At 40.7% G+C, this 18,524-nt stretch overlaps 1 long non-coding RNA gene across 1 annotated transcript; it reads right to left on the bottom strand.

The window, feature by feature from the left end:
• Positions 1-8,859: 8,859 nt before the first annotated feature.
• LOC110560601 (uncharacterized) lies at positions 8,860-14,594 on the bottom strand. The gene is made up of 4 exons (XR_002477139.2): positions 14,436-14,594; positions 11,750-11,835; positions 9,951-10,154; positions 8,860-9,231 (listed from the first exon to the last, which is right to left on the bottom strand). It is a non-coding gene; the product is annotated as an uncharacterized LOC110560601 (long non-coding RNA).
• Between the last annotated feature and the right edge of the window lie 3,930 nt (positions 14,595-18,524).

Raw genomic sequence — 18,524 nt, 5'->3', positions numbered from 1 at the left:
CCAACAGAACCTACTCAACAACCTTGTCATCACCAAGAGCTACTGAAGAAACCCGTGTCATGGAGGAAGCCCTTCTGGGGCTTTCCCTGATCCCAAACAGCAAACAGATGATCAAGCCAAACTCACTGTCATTGCACGCTAACAAATTAACTGTGCTCTGTGGAGAGACACTTGTCCTCTGAGTTACCAGTCAAAACCTGAGCGTCTGTGTCTGCAACACAGAAAGCAGCTTAAGGGAAAGGTGAAGGCTTGTGTATTTCTAAACGATAGCACTTTACAGGGCTAATATTGCCTGCATGATGAAGCTTACATTTTCCTTCTAGTTAAAATTTTCCATTCAGTATTAATTTATTCTCAAAAGTGTTTACATAACTATATTTTCATTAAAAAATAATAACAAAATAAGACTATTTCTCAATAACGTGAAACGCTTGACATTAGTGAAAGCAAGACCAAAAGCAAAAGGTGTGAGGGCAAGAAAGAGGAGGTGTGTAGAAAAAAAGACAGGAGAGGAGAAGGGAGGAGAAGAGGAGGGAGGAAATGGGAGGGAAGGGAAGAGGAGAAAAGGGGAGCAGAGGAGAGGAGAGGACAGGAGAATTAAAGAATGGAAAGGAAAAGAAGAGGAGGATGAAGGATTTTGTATATATTTGAAGTATATGTTTTTACTGGACATAATCACAAAGGAAGATATACACATTATATAATTACTAATAAACCCTTTCTTTTTACCTATTGCATGTGAAAACATCTTTGCTTTATATCATTCATTTGAAATTCTCAGAACATTCTTCCCAACCAGTTGATCCCAATTTCAGAAAATTATGCCTTCTTGAGATGAAATGCCATTCCTTTGTGTGTGCCTTCTTCTTCTCCTCCTCCTCCTCTTCCTCCTCCTCCTCCTCCTTCTTCTTTTTATTATGTTCATTTATTACAATTTATTCACTTTCTATCCCAGCTGTGGCCCCCTCTCTCATCTCCTCCCAGTCCCACCCTCCCTCTTCTCCCTCTATGCCCTTCCCCTAGTCCACTGATAGGTGCAGAAATCTTCCTCCCCTTCTATTTGACCCTAGCCTATCAGGTCTCATCAGGACTGGTTATATTGTCTTCCTCTGTGATCTGGCAAGGCTGCACCACCCCCAGGAGGAGGTGATCAGAGAGCAGGCCAATCAGTTCATGCCAAAGAAAGTCCCTCATACCCTTATTAGGGAACTTACTTGGATACTGGGTTTATGGGCTACATCTGAGCCAGGGTATTAGGTTCTCTTCATACATGGTCCCTGGTTGGGGTATCAGTCTCTGCAGGGCTCCCAGGGCTCAGTTGTTTGTTTGTTTGTTTGTTTGTTTGTTTGTTTGGCTGGTTGGTTTTATTGGCTCTGTTGGTCTCCTTTTGGAGCTCTTGTCCCCTCCAGGTCTTTCTATCTCCCCTTTCTTTCATAACATTCCCTGCACTGTGTCCAAAGTTTGGCTATGTGTCTCAGCATCTACTTCTATACCTCTATCAGTAGAGTCTTTCAGAGGCCCTCTGTGGTAGGCTTCTGCCCTGTTCCCTATCTTCTCCTGCTACCAATTGCAAATGTCCATTGCATTTTGTGTGTGTTCTTAAATACATAACTATTACCCACTTAGTCTGTATAGTGTTACTTGTATGTACATGTTTTCAGGGATTACTGTTCGGTGTTAGATAATCAATAGATATGCTCTTCCATGGAGAAGACTGCTTCTCCAGCTCTCAGCATCCCTTAGTTGCCTGTGGTTCTTTGTGTAGGTTTGAGGTACTGGGAGCTTTTGCCATCCGTGCTAGCATGTCTATTAGTATTACTTCTGTTCCAGCAATGTTTAGGTAGCCCTGTTAGTGAGATTTTATGGGTGTAGCTTCTGACATTTCTAGGAGACACAATCTCATATAAAACTCTCTGTTTCCATGGCTTATATGTTATTTCTGCCTCCTTTTTTACAGTGATCTTTGAGCAAGAGTTGTGCTTTCACTGTATCTGTTGGAACTAGGTTCCACACCCCTGCATTTTGGCTTGTTATGGTTTTCTGTAATGGTCTCCATCTGGTCCACAGAGAGGTTTTCTTAATGAATAGGGGTTACACTTCCTGTGAGTATAAGGACAAGTATTTAGGGTGAAGTTAGGGATTTTCTGGTTTAGTAATTCGGCAATACTATTCATTTTTAGAAGCTTATTTGAAAACTCTTTGCTGTGGCCATGAGTTGTTGGCAGAAAAACCTAGAGCTTAAATTATTTGTTACCAGAACTAAAAGGAAGTGACAGAAAGAATTTTATCTGCTCACTATACAGAAAAGAAACAAACATGACTATTTGTTAGACTTTTACATTAAAATACGGCTTTTGAAGTTCTTAAGAATCATGTAAGGTGGTCTTGTGTTTATTTTTTCATCAATTATTACCTGATTTACATTGAGCCTGATTCTAAAACAACTTAAAGACTGGTGTTGGCATTCAGTGTACACCAGAAAAGGGCAGAGGCAGGTGCCACTGAGACAACAGAACTATTTCAAGCACCTGGAAATATACTAAGCCCTCTGGTTTTGACTGACAGCATGTAGGTTGGTCCTCTGTTTTTTACCTCCCTCTTCTTTCTGCTCCTCATTTAATAAAGGCTGTTGTATCCATTTCTCCTCCCACCATTGGTAGTCAGGCGGTTGTTGTACCTTTGCACCAAGTCTAGATACCATTAAACTCTTTTGGGGTTGTTTATTTTTATACTCTTTTTCCAGTTCTCTGGAGGCATGATTGACATACAAATTGCACATATTTTGTGATGTTCTGACATATGTATTTGGTGAACTGATTACACAATCAAACATTCCTGTGTGGTGAGAATGCTTAAAATGTATTCTCCTGGAAATTTTCTGGAATATAACACATTATTTTACTATATTTTGTGCTCAGCAATCTAGCAGGGAGAGATATTTCATTGTGCTTTTTTTTAATTTGAATTTTCTTGGCTCCTAAGTTAAAGAAGCAGATAGATGGCTCTTATGTAGGTGTCTGTGTGTGTGTGTGTGTGTGTGTGTGTATGCAAGCACATATGGGTCTATATGTCTGTGTCTATGTCTCTGTGTGTGTTTCTGAAATATGTATTTAAGTCTATCACTTCCTTTTTATTGTTTGACAGCTTCATACACATATATAGTAAATTTTAATAGTTTTCACTATGTTTTCCTCTTTCATCATTCCCTTCCACTGAAACTTCTGTTTCAAACAAGTGCCTCTCCCACTTTCATGTCTATCTTTTTTGTGTGGATCTCCCTGAACTTGATTAGACTTTCTTGCCTGAGTGTGGATGGGAAGTCTTCATTTTTCTATTGAATTACTTCTGACTCTTTTTGTTAATTTACCAGAATCCCTCTTATTGTCGTTTCTTGTAGATATTTGCTGTAGATTTTCACAACTAAATATTTTCCAGCTATTAAGAAAAAAACAGTGTCTACCCACTGGAATGTTAAAGTAAGACCCTATTGCCAAAGACACCAGATACTTGATTTCTCAGATCATGGAGAAATCAAGTGGACACTCCTGGAAACCTCATCCTTACTGGCTACTGTTCACAGTGCTATAAGGCACTAAACACATAGCTACAGATGAAAAGTGATCCTCAGTCTCACCCATGTGTGAACCCTGCGAGCTATAACAACTGGATTGACAAGATATGGCCACTGGTACAATAGTGGCATGCTTGTTATGGTAGCAAACATCCTCTCTCTACTCAGATCTAAGGCCTGTTCCATGAAATGAAACCCATAGCTAGCACTCTTAAAGGGTGCAAGAACTTGTGGCTGCGTAGGACATAGGCTCTAGGGGATAACCCAATACTATTATTCTGTAAAATAGATACAGCATTAAAATAGTTTCTAATGACTTATTGCTATATGCATAGATAGTCATCTCCCAACCATCACCAGAGATGCTTCTCCTTGCAGTAGATGTCAATTACAGAAACTCTCAACTGATCAGTATATAGAGATGAAAAGATTATGGAGCATTTAAAGATTATTCATCTTTAAATGGAATATTCATATCACACCACTCCTGCGAGGGGGTGGAAAAATTGTAATAACCCAAAGTAATGGATAACATAAAGAAATGAGCTTTTCCAGATACAACAGGGTGTCTGTTTGCATGGACTTTGACTCACAATGATTTTAACAGTATTCACAAGACCTGGTCATCAAAATCCAAGCCTGAAGGTGGGAAGGTGGATTGAAACCCAACCATTAAATATGGAGCTACTGGCATTTGATAGCTTCTGGGAGATGACTCAGTTTTCTCAATGATGTGAGCCTGCTAAGTTGATTATACTCCAACGCAGGCCCCACTCCCAAGAAGAGCTGGGCAATAAAAACTTTACTCTATGGGGAAACAGGAGGAAGAGAGAGACAAACAGACAGACAGAAACAGAGACAGAGAGACAGAGACAGACAGAGAGACAGAAAGAGACAGAGAGAGAATCTCAAAATAAGAAAGGAACGGTGAAGACGATAATGGGAAGATTTGGGGCATGAGAGACGAATATATAAAAAAATGAGAAAAAAATATGTTTTTACTTTTTTGTTGTTGTTGTTAAGATAATTCTGTCACTATTTAGGTTCAAGTGTTTAAGTAGCATAAGAGTAAAAAGCTCCATTTAATGTGCAAAGCATAACTGAACAATCCACCAATGAAGATTATGCAGGGAGGTAGGTGGGACCAAAACTAATTCTAGCACTCAGGAAGTAGATGAAGAAAGAGCCTCAGCTCAAACACTGTCTGGGCTACTGAGTAATTTCCAAGTAAGCCTGGGCTCATAGCAAAAAATAACAGAATAAAAAAAAAAGAGAAGGAGGAAAAGAGAGCGAAGAAGGGAAAGAAGGAGGGAGGGATAGAAAAGATAGCTGGTTCCTGCTGCTGCTTTTGCTGTTGCTGGGTTGCTGGATTGCTGGGTTGCTGGGTTGCTGGATTGCAGGATTGCAGGATTGCTGGATGATTGCTGGATTGCTGGACTGTTGGTTGCTGGTATTCTGACAATGAAGATTAGACCTTCCTCAAGGAATCTAATGCCCCTAACCAACGGGAAGTTGATTTCACCTCTAACCTTCTTTCTTGCCTACCTAGTACTAGAGGGTTGGAAGGGATTGGGTGGAGAAGGGTGGTAGGTATAGGTACCCAATAAAGTAGCCAATAGAGAAAGAAAGAAAGAAAGAAAGAAAGAAAGAAAGAAAGAAAGACCCACCAAGTTAACTCATGAGTGCAAATTTTTTTCTTATATATTATATATATATACATACATATAAAATATAATGGTCTACTGGTGATATTTTTAAATTCTTAAGTTTTATTATTAAGATTAAAAGATTTTGAGTGTCTTAAAATAGATACCATACTGAGAAAATTAGAAATCAAAATGTTAATTAATTTAACCTAATCAGCAACATATAGGCTAGCTATGGAGTGTTTATCACTAATCCATAACTAAAAATGCAATGAAATGCATGAACAGAGAGAACATCATAAGAATTATTTTTAATCTTAGTAATCAGCTTTTCTCGTAGCCTGCCGCTGGAAAACATACTCAAAAATTTAAATGTGCATGGGTGTAACTCAAGGCTCTAAAACTGAAAAGATGAAATATAAACAATAAGATAAGTTTTTAAAAAAGAAAAGAAAGAATCCACCAAGTTAATTCATGGCTACAATGTTTTTCTTATATATAAAATATAATGATCCACTAGTGATCTTTTTTAAAGTTTTAAGATGTATGTGTGTAACTATGTTCATCTGTCCAGGAGTGTCAATGGAGGCTACAAGAGGGCTCCAAATCTTCTGGATCTGTAGTAAAGGGAACTTGTGAAATGTCTAATGTGAGTGCTTAGAACTGAGCTTTGGTCCTCTGCAAGAACAGCCAGGACTATTAACTCTCTCCAGCCCCTCTACTGATAGTTTTTAACCGTAAGAAATTTAATAAATGGAAATATACATTGTTCTCTTCAAACCTGTGTGCTTGCCCTAACTATACTGCTGCAGATCAAAGTATTTGAAGCACTCTACTTTGCAGACTGTACTTAGACATGGAGTGTACACACACACACACACACACACACACACACACACACACACGTACAGATCTGTGCACAAACAGGGATATACGTATTCACATACACACAGCTAGCCCTTTCCTTTAGAACATAATCTTGGTTTTTCTCTCTCCTTCCCTCCCCTCTCCCCCCCCCCCCAAAAAAACCCTTATTATCCACCTTGGTTATGCAATCTTGAACCAAGTCTGATACAAATTTCTGAAAGTACAGTCCTGCCTCAAAAATATTTTTAAATGACATTATTTCAACATGGGAGTTCTAAAAGAAAAATTAAAGTTTTTTTTTTCCCCAGGTTGGGAAATAGATTCTGGATTTCAGCTATAAGCCTCCCAAACACCTTCATTAAATATTTGTAGTGTTTTTGTTTTGTTTTTTTTTTTTTTTTTTTTTTTTTTTTTTTTTTTTTTTTTTTTTTCTACTCAGAGATTCAGGCAAGTCTCTAAACTTAAAACAAGCAAGCAAAAACCAGTGCAAGTCATTTATGTTAGGAATTGAGAAAAGCTGTAGTATCTTACCAGGAAAATAAGGAAGCACTCTAAGTCTCTCTCATAACAATTTAGGACAGAAAACAACTTCTTGTGGGCATAGTGAGATCAACTGAAATTCTCAAATGTTAGCAATTCTAAGCATAATTACTTGGCATACATGGCTGCATAAAAGGCAATGAAAGAAAAGAAGGACTTTTGCAGCCAAAAGGTTTGTATGCATAGGTTTGATTGCATCCATCAACCACGGTGTAGGCTGTGAACCCTTCAATTTTGTTTGATGCACTGTGTGTAAAAAGATTAAGATTTCTCTGTGTCTAAATCCCTCATGGCCACCTTCATTTGCTCAGTTTGAATAACATAGACTGGATAGCTAAACAACAGAATGTATTTGTCTATAATTCTTGAGACCGGAAGTCCAAGATGAAGGTGCCATCATGGTGAGATGTCATCAAGTCCTCTCCTCCTGGCTTATCCACCTTTTCTCTATGTCTGGCAATGTCTGCCTTGAGTGCACAAAGAACATTCTGGTGTCTCTTTCTTCTCAGGACATCGTGCTACCACGTGAAGATCCCACCCTAAAATGGTTTCCTTTCATCTTAATTACCACTCTAAAGGCCCTCTATACAAGTAGAGTTGTGGAAAGATAGAGCTTCAATACATGAATTGTGAGAAAAGATATTTATCATTAAGAGTTCTTGTTGTACCTATATATATTTACATGAAGCTGAAGTAGTCTGGAAATTTCTACTTTCCATTAACCCAATGAGAAGGTTGGATGTTGAGGTTGACACCTGAAGACACTGATTTCACTACATGCTGCTGGGGCCAAAAACCCATTTACCTCAAAGTCTTTGGAAGAAAAGAATCTGACAGACATACCCTGTCAGATTCTCAAGTAACTCTGGCACTGATGTTTATCTCCAGGCATCTACAGATACTTACCCTGTTAAACACCAGCTCATTGGAGAGTCCCAGATGAAGCACTGCAGATCTGTCTTTCAATTTCAGAACAAGTTTCATATCAACTGGCAAAATGGTGCCAATCAAATATTCGGTAAACATCATGGTTTGGGCTAACTATGGGAGGCTCCATCCCTACAAAGATGGGTCTGAGCTGCATCAAGAAGCTAGCAACTGAACAGGACAACAAGCAGTGGTCCTCTATGGTTTCTGATTCCAGTTCCTTCTCTGGTTGAGTTCCTCTCCTGACTTCCACAACAACTGGCTATGACCTGGAAGTATAAGATTAAAGAAACTCCTTCCTCCCACGGCTCTGTTGATCATGGTGTTTATCACAGGAAGCAAATGAGGACGGACGACAATCGTGGTTATTGTTTCTTGAATTCCTTCCACCTTTTGTCTGAAAAAGATCTCTCATTGGCCTGGAACTTTGCCAAAAAGTCTAGGTAGCTCCAGGAATCGGCCAAAATACCTCTCCTATCTCCTGATTACTAAAATTATAAGCACACATCACCATGTCGGGCTTTTTCTATGGGCTCTAGGAATCTGAATTCAGATTTCCATGCTTAGGAGGTGAGTTCTTTACAGAATTAGCCACCTTACCTGCCTACCATTCTTATTTTGATGGAAAGATTGTCTGGTGGCATCCAACCCACTGTTCAAATCACCCATCAAAATTCTGGGATCTCATAAGGAACTGAATCTAAGACATAAAGATGTGGAGTCATAGAGTTCACTCTGTACCTCCTTACAAAGATTACACCTGGAATCAAAGCTACTATTTCTGCAGCTCAGAAAACTGAAATTAGTTTCCTAACACATTCTTCAACCGCTGGTTTTGTTTTACTCTTGTGTAGGGTTTTCAGGCTGTAAATCAGCTATAGACCCTAGAAAGATGAAGAAAGTGGAACACAATAGTGTCATCACCAATTTCAAGCTATCTGTTACACTAAATAAACATATTACAATGGAAACCAATGTAACACTGGTCCAAAATGACATTTACATGGTCAGAATGCTTGTCAGGATCTGTATCTAAATCTAAAACAGGAATAAAACCAACTGTGTCTGCTCAAGTTTGAGTATCAAAGAGCCAAATATTCTTATGCAGACTTATAAATGTGCAGTATCTTAGAACATGAAAGCCATGTCGTAAAAGAATAGAAAAGAAGTGTTGCCTTATCACTGCCAATTTTCTGTACATGACCCTCTCTGTCACTGAAATCTTCAAGCACTCCCTATCAAATAAATAGCCTCATAAAATTTAAAATATATGTGTGTGTATGTACAAGCAAACCATATTTCTCGAAGTTGCATAAAGAAAGAATTTATTAGTTTTACTCAGCGATATTAATTATCCATTACCCTCCTACTTCTCAAAGATCAGTGTATGCACAGTAGATTTTAGAGAGAATGCTTGAGGAGAAATAGTCAGGACTTCCAAATTCTGAGTTATATTCCAACATTGTACTACCTAGAGGGGCCAGTTACGGGCCATTATGGATGCCGGAAAAACCAAGATTATGAGAGGGGAAGAAGACTGAGTCGCAGAGTTCAGAGTGAGGTTTAGGGTTGAACGTTTAAAGTAGCGGGCAAGAAGGTGGCTTCTAAGGCTGTATCTGCTCTATTCTTGCCCTCTGCATCAGTCTGCAGCTCCCTCCACTCATGGGATTCATGCATTTCCTGTAGCAACAAAATCATAAAGAGGGGAAAAAAATCATAAAGAGGAGCTATGGGTCACCCAACCCTTCTCCCTTTCTCCACACCCCCATCCTCTCATCCAAAGCTCAACATTCATATTTCTAGACTGAGAACATGTTTATAAAGATTTAGGATGCTCATTTGGGACAACAAAATGATTTCTAAAAATTATTTTATGAAAAAAAAATGCTCCTTTTGAAGCCATGACTAACCCCCTGAGTTGGAGATGCCATGCTTCTCAGAGGCAAGCATTTCCTTCATTTCGTACTTGGTTCTGATGTGCTGGTGCTTTGACTTACTCACTCCTCCAGGGAAGAAGAGACTGAAGAGACCGAGATGGAGGTTTAAAGTCCTTGGACAAAGCTCTTTTGTTTTAATCTCAGCTCATGCTCAGTGCAGCAATATAGTTGTTTGTTTGTTTGTTTTGTTTTGTTTTTTTAAGTTTCAATTCAATCATTCTATTAATAGTTTCTGAAGACGCAGTGTGGTCTGGAATATTTCTAGATTCTCACTATAACGAATTTTCTCTTGCATTTTTTTTAAGTGAACCTATTTTTCTAATCCTAGCATCAGAATTACTTGAAGATCCCTAAGATCCGTAGATGACTGCCCATCTCTTTTGGATGATGCTTCAGGAGTAGTTTCCAGGGAAACGGGATCTAGAATTTGCATGCATAAAGTTGACTGGAGTGTGTGCTCACCAGCATCACCTTTGAAAGAATAAGGACAACAAAACTTGGCAGAGGGAGATGTTGGACATAGTGCAGTAGCAATGAGAATCCCAACCAAGCCGACAGAGAGTAGAGATGGTCCTTTTTGATTGTTCCCTGGAGCACCAAGGCTTGAGTTCTCCTTCTCAGTATCTCACTCATCAAAAGTGGCCAGCTCTAGGGAGAGAACAAGACCTAGAGAGAGACCGCCTAGGATTAGGGCTCCATTTTGAGCAGGGCAATCAAAGATTATCTTTGGGTTCCCAGGCATCACTTCCAGAAGCTGAGGGGATGAGTTTCTATGGCTGGTGGAGATCTGAGCTTCACACCATACCAAGTACAGGAATCAAGGCAGGAGAACCTCTCAACATGTTTTCCAGAAACTTGTTGCCTGAGTCAAACTCATGAGTTAGTACAGTCTTCGGCCTTTCCCCTTCACCCTTGCACTCTGAAAATCATTTCTGACAGTCCTGTCAATACAAATAATACAAGGCAACTGCTGAGCCAAAGGCTCCATTTTGTATTTTAGAGATGGCACCAGAGAGGCCAGACTGCCTGCACTCGGAATTTCAGCTTAAAAGCCACTGCTGCAGCATGCATGAGACTGTGTACTCTTCCACTGTGAGAGAGAAAGCTACATGTCATGTCTGCAGTTTTTCCTTCCTTGGACAGCTCACCCAAAGCATAGTCACGTGCTTAAAAGAATCATAAATTTCAAGTTAAACGTATATGATCCCCTTTATGATAGGCAGCTCCATACGCTAAGTCGAGCTGAAGACAACTGAATCATTTTGACATGGGTCTGAAATAAAAGCACAATTCATGAAGATTCTCCAAAGGCAGTTAGTTTTTCTAGCTAATTCTTCAGCAATTTCTTTTTTATTTTTTATTTTTCATTAATTTATTTTTTATTAATTACAGTTTATTCACTTTCTATCCCAGCTGTAGCCCTCCTCCCTCATCCCCTCCCGATCCCACCTTCCCTCCCTCATCTCCTCTCATCTCCTCCCATGCCCCTCCTCAAATCCACTGATAGGAGAAGTCCTCCTCCCCTTCCCTCTGACCCTGGCCTATCATGTCTCATCTTCCTCTGTGGCCTGGTAAGGCTGCCCTCCCACCTCATGGGGAGGTGATCAAAGAGCCAGCCACTGAGTTCATGTCAGAGACAGTCCCTATTCCCATTACTAGGGAACCCTCTTAGACACTGAGCTCTATGGGCAGAGGTTCAGCAATTTCTTCATTCAAGCAATTTTGAATTTTGGTGACAGTTGTAGAGCTTTAAGTCTTTGAGATAGGAAAACTCAAATGAAAGGCACTCTTTTATTGCCCACCCGTGTGAATGTCTCCTCTTTCTCTGAAGGAGACATTAAAATGAGACTCATTAAAATCTTCTGTGTGTCATCATACTCAAAGAAGGAATACATGAGCAGCAGGCAAGAGGTGCAGAGTTATCACTGTAAGTGTACTGACATGCAGCTCTAAGTCAATGTAGCCCAATGGGCCTTATTCAAGCACATGAGATGAATCTGACTCTCATTAATGTTTTATGTATATTATAAATAAATTCTCTAACCCTTTTAATTGGAGGCTTTTGTATCATTTGCTGCCACTCTCCTGAGGCCCTGCACATAACATGTGCCCAGTGAAATCATTAATGTCCTCATCAGAGAAGAAAAATTGGCCAATGTCCTTCCATTTAGCCTCCTTGAGAACCACTGGGCATTCACTTAAGGCATCCAGTGCTTGGATGTGTTAAAAATGTAAGAAACATCTCGGTTTCACAAACTTACCTTTCACATTTCAGGATCCAGGGTCATTAATCTCCTCTTGAAGAACAGACATCAATGATCCACCTTTCCAGGGATAACTACCTAAGCTGAAAAGGAAACAAGCTCATCAGCGATGGCTGCTCACAGCAGTTAAAAACCTGAACTCGCTCTTTGGTCAGAACGTGTGTAGTGAGTACTAAGACAGCCTGTTTAATTTCTTATTCAGTGTTTGGACTGGTTTTCAGCCATCCGCTGACAACCACATCAAAACCATAACATTCATCTGTTTCTCCTGGGGGTCAAGCAGTCTAAGCACTGTACATGTACTTAAATTATTAATACAAACTCCATCCCATGCCCCATAGTTCTCAAACCCTTTAGGTATGTTAGAAATACACACATGCACACACACACACACACACACACACACACACACACACACACACCACCTGTGGAAGGAATCCTATCACTGGCAACATAAAGAAACTTGGTAGACATTATAGTAAGTGAAATAAACCATGCAGAAAAGCAAATACTGCATGATCCACACAGAATTTCAACAACAACAACAACAAAAGCCAAACTTATTAAAACAGATAGCAAAATGGTAGCCACCCGAGAAATAAGAGGTTAGATTAAGGGGGTAGAGGGACTAGCAAGATGAGAGTACCCTGATGGACCTTAAAGTGACATGTAATAAAGACACAAAGTTCAGAGAGAGAAACAATAACAGGAAGAGGGAGATTTTTGTCTTTGGGTCTGAGGCTCAGGAGGGGCCTGCTCCACTCTGCCTGCTGCCTTTAGACCACAGTGAGAGTCCAGGACAGATAGAGTCTGAACCCCCACGGAAGGCCTGAGCTATCAACCAGCACCCAATCCCGTGGCCTCTTAAGCTGGTTGGACTCTTTCCCTTATCCCAATGTCCATTTCCCCCCTGTTGTTTCTTCAGACACAGATTCAGCCACAGTCTCTCCAGTGGGAAGGTGTTACATTTACAGACCATAAAGAGTTGATTCTTGAGTTAGTGTGCACAGCTGGAAAGTCCAGCCATATGGACTGAAGAGTCAATAATGTTGACCTCTAATGACCTCTAATTATATCTGCTGACAGCTACAGGGAGGCGGTTTTTTTCTTTGAGTAAAGTCTTAATCTCAAGAATGGCACTGTTAAGGGTGATGAGGACCTTTAAGAAATGAGACCCAGTGTGGGGGGTCCTTAGGTCACAAAAAATATAGCTTTGAAGGTACAGTGAAAAGCCCACCCCCCAACACACACCAGAGTTTGTGCCCATAGAACCTGGGGAACCTGGCTGAAAACAGCATACAGAATTAGATTCACATGCGTAAGCTCGGGCCCTGTGCCAGCTTTCTCATAATAAGTAAAATTCAGAAAAAGGGCACCTCAGAAACATATCCACAACAGCTGAATGGGATTTAGATGTTCTACCTCACTAGGTTTGTACGACAACCCTGGCAAAGTATGAAATGCAAGTGTGGTGCCAAGTAACAGCTATCACTACACCTGCCCCAAACACCGGAGACACAGGCCACAGCTGCCTTGCACAAATGTCTCCTAGCATTTCCTCAGCCCTGGCTGGCACCCAGATGTCAGGTACTCTGGGATAGGGTGAGAATCCTTTAGGAGTTGTGCGAGAAGAGCAAGTTCCTAGTTTTTATTCAGACTTTATATCCATCTGGAGTGCGGTTGACAGGAGTTCTAATGGGGCTGCAGCCATAGCTGTTTTAACATGGTGAACACGGTTTATCCAAAATGAGCAAGAGCCAGCAGGGCTGGTAAAACACCATCCAGCATACTCCATCTGAGGCAGTGTGGGAGGCTCTCCCTTCCTTCCTTCTCTTTTATTTTGGCTTAAGCAAAAGGACGGAGAACTATGAATAGGGAATCTTCTATAATAAGAACACTGTAAAGAAAATCCCCCAAATTCTTAAGTTGTTTAAGTGTTGTGAAAGAGGCTTGTCAAGAAATTCAATCATTTTTGAGTATTTCTCAGAACAGAGACACTTTCAGAAAAATCAAGAGACCCTTATTCCCAAAACTATTGTGTACAGCTAACACGTTTTCATGAAAGAAAATTACTCCAACCAGGAAAAGACCATAGTTCATCCCATCTTTGACCTACACAAGACTGTTTTTCCCTCTCCGTGGAGTTCCTGAGAATAAAAAGAGATCCAAGTTATCAACAGCACATTCTGTAAATGAAGCAAGTGTCTTCCTCTTGGAGAATGAGCACCTGGGAAAGGGTTAACGCATCCACCATCGTTGAGTGAGCTAACCCAAAATAACCCTGTGGGAATGCTGAGAACCTGATGTGACCACCGAGTGCAGGAAGCCACAATTCACAAAAGCTGTTTGTGATCGTGCACGCCTCGAATCTTAGACAATGGCTGCATGAGGACTGGGCGTTCAAAGCCAGCCTCAGCCACAGAAAGAGTCTGAGACCATCCTCAGCTGTGTGAGACCCTGGCTAAATAAACAAATAGGGAAACCAATGCATGACCTCCCTAACAAGAGTAATCCTGACTATTTGTCAGCTAGAAAGAGTTCTGATAACAAGACCTTTACAAAGCTGCCTTAGTTTGTTACTATGATAAACATCACGACCAAGCGAACTTGAGGAGGAAAAGGTTTGTTTCATAAGGTTTGTTTCATCTTACAGTTGAGGAGGAAAAGGTTTGTTTCATCTTACAGTTGTAGTCCATCAGGAAGGGAAGTCACTGCAGGAACAGGAACTGAAGGAGAGGCCATGAAGGAATCCTTATTGGCTTGCTCCTCATGGCTTCCTCAGCTTGCTTTATTTCCTACACCTCCCACACCCCTAACCTCCCACCTCCCATAACCCCAACCCCTAACACCTAGCTACCAGTCCAGAGGTTGCACTGCCTAGAGTAGGCTAGGCCCTCCCACATCAATCATTAACCAAGAAAATGCCCCCACAGTCTTGCCTGCAAGTAATCGGACAGAGGCATTTCTGCAATTGAACTTACTCTTTCCAAATGACCCTGGCTTGTGTCAAGTTGAGGAGAAAAAAAAAAATGGGGGAAAAAGAAAGCAGAAGAACATACTCCAGAATGTGACCATTACAAGAATTACCTGGGGAACTGCAGTGTTCTGGGAATCCAGGAGGTGATTCTGAATGAACCATGCGCAGACAAATTGTCCAGCACAACTGCTTTTTGGCAAGGGTGGACTCAGGATGTGACAACTGTCTTGACTTTTCAGCCTTGAAAGTTTCAACAATATTTGTGTTATTTGTGTTATTTCATGAGAATCTTCTCTCTATTTTTTAAAATAGTTTCTCTTTTAATTTATATTTTACTTATGTGTTTGTGTGCGTATGTTTCTGGTGCCTGAGGAGGTTGGATACCCTGGAATTGAAGTTACAGGCAGTTGTGAGCCGTCCAATGAGTATGCTAGTGACCAAGCTCTGGTCTTCTGAAAGTGCAGCAGAAGCACTTAACCACTGAGCCACCCTTCTGTTCTTAAAGTATTTCAGAATGAAAATATGAATCTTTTGATATGAAGCCATTGACAGGCCTGCCTTGTGGAAATGGGACTCGGGCATCACATGCTCCACAAATCCCAGTGTGATAGCCTCCCCGCCTGCGGCAGGCTCTACACCACCCCAAAGCTCCTTAGCTAAGGCTTTCTCACACCACAGTGGAGGAAAATGTCCGCAATAGGCCGGATGCTCCCTAGGAGAGCAACTCCTTCTCTCTCTTTTTATGAGCGTGGTGCCTAGCCCAAAGCAGGTTCTTTGCAGCAGTCATTCATCCTCAGTGAACTAAAACCCTTGAGGATGGGAATTCCCTGTGCTATAAATGGGCTATTTTAACTCCCTTTCCTATCTGAAATCAAAGAAGGGCTTTCCACAGCCATCAATTCTCCTATGAGCCATTTCTCAAACCTCAACTCTGTTTGTAAGTATTTTGGGCTGTGCTAACCCCTCGTGTTTTCCGGTCTTCAGCTAGTACTCTTCGGGATGCTGTGACCCATTCCTCCATTTCAAATATCCTGATCCTTGTTTTCTTCTTTCTTTTTTTTTTTTTTTTTTTATCTCCGTGGTGTTTTTCCTTCTAAAAATTATGTTTCCCTTTGGGCCTCTTTCCTCTGACACTGTGTAGACCTATAAAAGTAAGTTCACACAGAGATCCTAAATTTCACAGGGAGCTCTAGGAAGGAAGTAGAAGTGTCTCCATGGCTTAGACATGACTCACCAGCCTGCTAAGTACTCACCATTGCAGGATCTCACTAAATTTCAAAAGCAAAAGTTTTGACAGCCCACCTGACCTTGTTATGAAAATCCAGAGGCTTGTTCAAATGTCAAAAATGCAATGAAGAAATAGTTTAAAAAATAGTTTGCAGACCCAAGAGTAACCAAGATAGCAAGGGGAAGACACATAATACACTCAAAATATACTCCAAATCCAGGCTACCTTAAAATTGTAGGCTCAAAAGTTTCCATTTTTCCATTTATTTGATTATGCTCTTGATGATGTCATATATGAGTGTGTGATTACATCATTCCCACCACACATTGCTCTCCCTCTCTCTACCCTTGTATCTCCCTCATTCCTTCCCAACTTTGTGGCATGTATATATGTAATACATATCACAACCTTTAGTGTTGCTCACATGTATGTGTTTAGGGCTGATCACTTGAGATTGAAAGCCTATCCTAAACTGATTCCCCCCCTCTCTCTCCCTCTCTCTCTCCCTCTCTCTCTCTGTCTCTGTCTGTCTGTCTGTGTGTCTGTCTCTCACCACATCATATAAACTTCTATGTTATTTAACTGGAATTTGTGTTCCATGAGTCAGGAGTTTCCTCTCTCATAGTCACCACTCTCCTCAGCATTCAACAACATACCTGGCATGTAGTATACTCAGTATTTGTAAGTAAATGAGTAGTTGTGACTAGCTAAATTGAAAGGGAGCATCAGGAGAAGTGAGAGGACCCAACTGGATACAATTGCCACCTTCCTGTGCTTCAGTGTATCACTGGGAATAGAAAGATATCTTTACTCAAAATTAAACTGACATTATTTAAAAGTTGTTTTGTTCTGGTAATTTTTTTTTCTTAGTACTTTTTGCTGGTTGTTTTAATTTTTGTTTTGTTTGGGGTGTTTTTGAAGGAGGGTAAAAGGAGAGAGAAAGACAGAGAGTATAGTTCTCCAATGCACAATTCTAAAATGAGAGGACCTGGTTGTACCCCTTTCCTCAGAGATGAAAACAGCTCAGACACAAGCAGTTCTAACTGAAGAGCTTAGTTATGTGAGCAAGATGGTTGGTGATGGCAGGAATTAGTATCTATGGGGCTTTCTATTAAACCTTCCACTAGTCTACCCCTGTATTTCCACTGCTTATTTCCACCTTCCAACAGCCCCATGAAATCATGTCATTTATTGTCAGAATGTTAAAGAATTTTTTTGATTAATTGAGAGACATGGAATTCCTAACTTGCTAAGTATTATGTGACTTGTCTTGTCAAATTTAATCTGCCAAAAGTTATGTAACCACTACATAGCTACCTCAAGATCTGGCCACACAAAGCCCAATAACAGCGCCCACCTAGTGCCCACTATAGGCTGTGGCAGGTGAGGCTTGTGCTGTGTCCTACATCCTAACCAGTTCTATCCCCTCTAAGCCTCAGAACAATCTTGAAAGGTATCTCTTTTGATCTCTTTTGTCCTCAGATTATAGTTGAGAAGATGAAGATTCAAGTAAGTTAATAACTTACCAAAGTTATACAGTATACTGGTTTGAATAAGAATGGTACCATATATAATTGAGTGTTTAGTCACCAAGGAGTGGAACTATTTAAGAAGGATTAGGAGGTGTGGCCTTATTGGAGTAGTCTCTCTCTCTCTCTCTCTCTCCCTCTCTTTCTCTCTAGATCAGGGTATAGCTCTCAACTACTTCTCCAGGACCATGCCTGCCTTCATGGTGCCATACTTTTGCAATAATGATAACCTACCAAATTTCTGAAACTATAAGCAAGACCCCAATTAAAAATGCTTTCTCCAAGTGGGTTCCATAGTAATGGGGACAGGGACTGTCTGACATAATCTGATTGGACTGCTCTTTGATCAACTCACCCTGAGAGGGGAGCAGCCTTACCAGGCCACAAAGGAAGACAATGCAGCCACTCCTGATGAGACCTAATAGACTAGAATCAGAAGGAAGAAAAAGAAACCCTCCCATACCAGTGGACTTGGGGAGGGGAGTGTGTGGAGAATTGGGAGGGAAGGAGGGATTGGGAGGGGAAGAGAGAGGGAACTAGAGGGGGGATACAAAGTAAATAAAGTATAATTAAAAATAAAAAAATGCTTTCTCTTATAAGGGTTACCTTGGTCGTGGTGTTTTTCACAATGGGCAGTGACTAAGACAGAAGTTGGCACCAGGAGCTAGGGTATTATTGTGACAGGCCTGACCACGAAGCTTGCTGGAAGAATATGGAAGACTTAAGGGCTTGGAATAGAAGAGCAGTTGGATGCTTTAAGCAGAACTTAGCGAACCATCATAGTAGGAGCACGGAAGATGGTGCTGAGGGTAAGGTAAATTGTGGGGGTTCATTCAAAGCATTTCAAAGAAGAACAATATTAGTAAATGGACCAGAGACCACTTCTGTGCTATTTTGGTCAAGAATGTGGCTACTTTTTTGCCTTGTCCTAAAAATCTGCCTGAGGTTAAATCGAAGAGATTTGAATTAATGGTCTTGACAGTGGAGATTTCAAGATAGCCGAATATTGCCTGGATTGTGTAGTTATTAGTTATGATT

The sequence above is a fragment of the Meriones unguiculatus genome, chromosome 15 (genome assembly GCF_030254825.1).
Source record: "Meriones unguiculatus strain TT.TT164.6M chromosome 15, Bangor_MerUng_6.1, whole genome shotgun sequence".
NCBI lineage: Eukaryota > Metazoa > Chordata > Mammalia > Rodentia > Muridae > Meriones > Meriones unguiculatus.
Note: the sequence above shows the minus strand (reverse complement) of the source record. Positions and strands in the feature narration are given on the sequence as shown.